The 3,640-nt window shown below is 37.3% G+C and overlaps 1 protein-coding gene across 1 annotated transcript in view; it reads right to left on the minus strand.

Annotated features, from left to right (window-relative positions):
* LOC106881625 (collagen alpha-1(XI) chain) overlaps positions 1-3,640 on the minus strand; it is a 75,119-nt gene that overhangs the window by 70,250 nt on the left and 1,229 nt on the right. The gene's annotated exons all lie outside the window — the stretch shown is intronic.

The following is a 3,640-nucleotide window of genomic DNA, read 5'->3' on the forward strand; positions in this document are numbered from 1 at the left end:
AGCGGACGTTAAACGATGATGATGATGATGATATATATATATATATATGTATATATATGTATATATGTATGTTTGTATGTATGTATATAAATGCACACATACATACATGCATATATATGGATTCATGTATATGTGGGTATTATGTGCATATTTATTAAATATTAATGACCAACTATTTTCCGTAATGTACATGTGGTAATATAGATACACACACATGTACTTGTAAATATATGATATAGAAGTGCATTTATATAGACATGAGTATCTCTGTCTTAATGCATCCTCTGTGTGTGCTAGTGTGTGTGTGTGTGTATATATATATATATATATATAGAATGGTATGGTGTAGCAAGGGTACTCAGTATCTGGAAGCGAACACAATTTTGGATGTCCACCGCCTTAGCTGTCATGTTAAGCTGCAGGAACATTTGTGTCCATTCACACTTGCATTTGGAGATGGTGACAGTTTCCTCTATTCGCCTCTTCTTAACATCTGTCTCTCTGTATGTACTTACATGTGTGTGTGTGTCTGTATGTGTGTGTGTGTGTGTGTGTATGTATGTGTGTGTGTGTGTGTGTGTATTGATCTCCCATATTTCACATGCCTTCAGTGATATATATATATATGTATATATGTGTGTGTGTGCACGTATATATATATATATATATATATATATATATACTGTTGAAGGCATGTGAAGTATTGGGAATCAGTTGGAAAAGCAACGCTTATCATTGCTACACACAAGTAAGGGGAAGAACAAGGAATTTACAAAAAACACATTTTTCATGCAGAATTTAAAGGATCTGCCCAAAAGTACATAACCAATGTAACAAATAGGGAAAGCTTGTCTGCGATATCTGCAAACATGTATATTTATCAAGGGCTGGACTCGTCAGCCATCAGCAGAGACACAAGTGTAAAGTATAAATTTTTCTGAGTGCACAATGTTCTTGTTGGTCAGTGATGGTCTTCCTTAGTCATGGGACATAATGACCAAGAATGCACATCTTTGTCCATTTTGCTATTCTTTCTGCTTTCTACCATGTTTGGAAAAATAATAACTGCAACTTAGCGACTTGATAAATGGACATTGATAAAACAAGTATCAGTGAGAAATAAGTATTGAGATTGATATATCATCATCATCATCATCATCATCAACCAGTGTTTTAAATCCAGGTTTTGTCCCCGTTAACAGGGGTGGCCGGATCTACCTCAATGCCATAGCAACTGAGGTAGGGAGGTGCAGTCCACCCCAACCTTTCGGCTGACCGGTGCCCATTCTCCTTTGCTATCTTTGAAGGTAGTGCCCCTTTCCTTGCTCCCATTTAAGGACTAAAACTAGCAACAGAATACAAAGGATAAGCTTTAACACAGGCACAAGGCCCTGGTTTATACTTTTGCTGAAGATTTTTATTGATTCAGTTGATTTAGTTCCCCAGGGCACAGGTTTAAAATTTATAATTCTTATTTAATCTTGGCTGAAGGTCAGCATTTCAAGGAGAGGAAGCAAGTTAATTACATCACCCCCATTACATGAATGGTACTTATTTTATCAATCTTGTGAAGATAAAAAGCAAAGTCTACCTTGGCAGAATTTGAACTCGGAATGTAATCGGTTGGAAGAAATGCAACTCAGCATTCTTCTCGGCAAAGTAATGATCTTGCCAGCTCATCAACTTATAATAATAATAATAGTAAAAATGGTTTCAAATTTTGCTACAAGGGCAGCAGTTTTGGGAGAGGAAGATGAGTCAATTTCATCAACCCCAGTATGTAACTGGTATTTAATTTATCGACCCTGAAAGGAATGAAAGGCAAAGTTGACGTCGGTGGAATTTGAACTCAGAATGTAAAGATGGATAGAATGTCACTAAGCATTTTGCCTGGTGTGTTAACGATTCTGCCAGCTCACCACCTTAATAATAATAATAATAATAATAATAATAATAATAATAATAATAATAATAATCCTTTCTACTATAGACACAAGGCCTGAACTTTTGCAGGAGGAGGTCAGTCAGTTAGATTGACCCCAGTATGCAACTGGTACTTAATTTATCGACCCCCCAAAAGGATGAAAGGCAAAGTTGACCTCGGCAGAATTTGAACTCAGAATGTAGCAATGGGTGAAATACCGCTAAACGTTTCGTCCAACATGCTAAGAACTCTGCCAGTTTGCCACCTTAATAGTAATAATAATAATAATAATAATAGAATAAGTACAAAGATAAATATTCTTCAACACGTAAATACTGAACAGTATATATAAAGGATAAAAAATTTGCCGGCAACCCGCCTTGAGGAATCGAACTCACAACCCTCCTTTCGAATTTTGGCAGAAGGCCAGCAAGTTCAAAGGAGAGGGTAGGTCAGTTACTTTGACCCCAGTACTCAGCTGGTCCTTATTATATCAATTCTGAAAGGATGAAAGGTAAAGTCGATATCAGCAAATTTGGAACTCAGGACATAAAGATGGATGAAATGCAGTCTAAGCATTTTTACCTGGCATGTTAACAATTCTGTCAGGCACAAGCTGAAGTTTTAGGGGGAGGGTGTTAGTTGATTTGCATTGCTCCCAGTACTCAACTGGTATTATTTTATCAATCACAAAAGTATGAAAGGAAAAGTCAACCTCAGCAATATTTGGACTTAGGATGTAGGAAACCAGAAGAAATGCCACAAGGCAATTTGTCTGACATGGTTGATACAATTCTGCCAGCTGGTGCCTTAATAATAATAATAATAATAATAATAATCCTTTCTACTACAGGCACAAGGCATGAAAATTTTTTGGGGGGTCAATTAGATCAACCCAGTATGCAACTGGTACTTAATTTATTGACCCCCAAAAGGATGAAAGGCAAAGTCAACCTCGGTGGAATCTGAAGTCAGAACATGAAGAGTGACAAAATGCCGCTAAGCATTTTGCTTGGCGTGCTAACGATTTTGCTAGCTTGTCACCTTCCAAATAATAATAATGATGCTTCTTTACACATACTTACATACACACATAAATATACATGCACACATAACCTTATGCACATACTGTGTCCAACACTCCAGGCCTCACACTAAGCACTATGGTCAGTCCTTTCCTCCCAGAATATTATCCCCCTGGAATTTCCCACACTGCACATGTCATTCTTGTTGTCATTAAATTATATATTAAAAACGCCAGTCTCATGGGTCTCAGATGGCTGGGGAAGGCCATGGGTCCTTACCCCTTCTTCTAAACTAAATAAATAATAAGTATAAATATATTTGAACATTCACATATACACATGCACACATACACACACACACACACACACACACACACACACACACACACACACATATATATATATATATATATATATACATACACACATACACACATGCAGACACACACACACACACACACTTATATACATGCATGCTTTCGTGCACACTGATACATGCACAGACACACATGAGGTAAATATGTAGGGTGCTGGCTTATTGGTCCGAAAGCCACATGTTCATATTTTCTCCCTGTCCTGTCCTTAGAACTGTATTGTTTGCCATACCTGTGCATAATAGAGGGTCCATTAGATTTTTCCCACTACCCTACTTAACTTGGAAAGAGAGAGAGAGAGAGAGAGAGAGAGAGAG

The sequence above is a fragment of the Octopus bimaculoides genome, chromosome 10, assembly GCF_001194135.2.
Source record: "Octopus bimaculoides isolate UCB-OBI-ISO-001 chromosome 10, ASM119413v2, whole genome shotgun sequence".
NCBI lineage: Eukaryota > Metazoa > Mollusca > Cephalopoda > Octopoda > Octopodidae > Octopus > Octopus bimaculoides.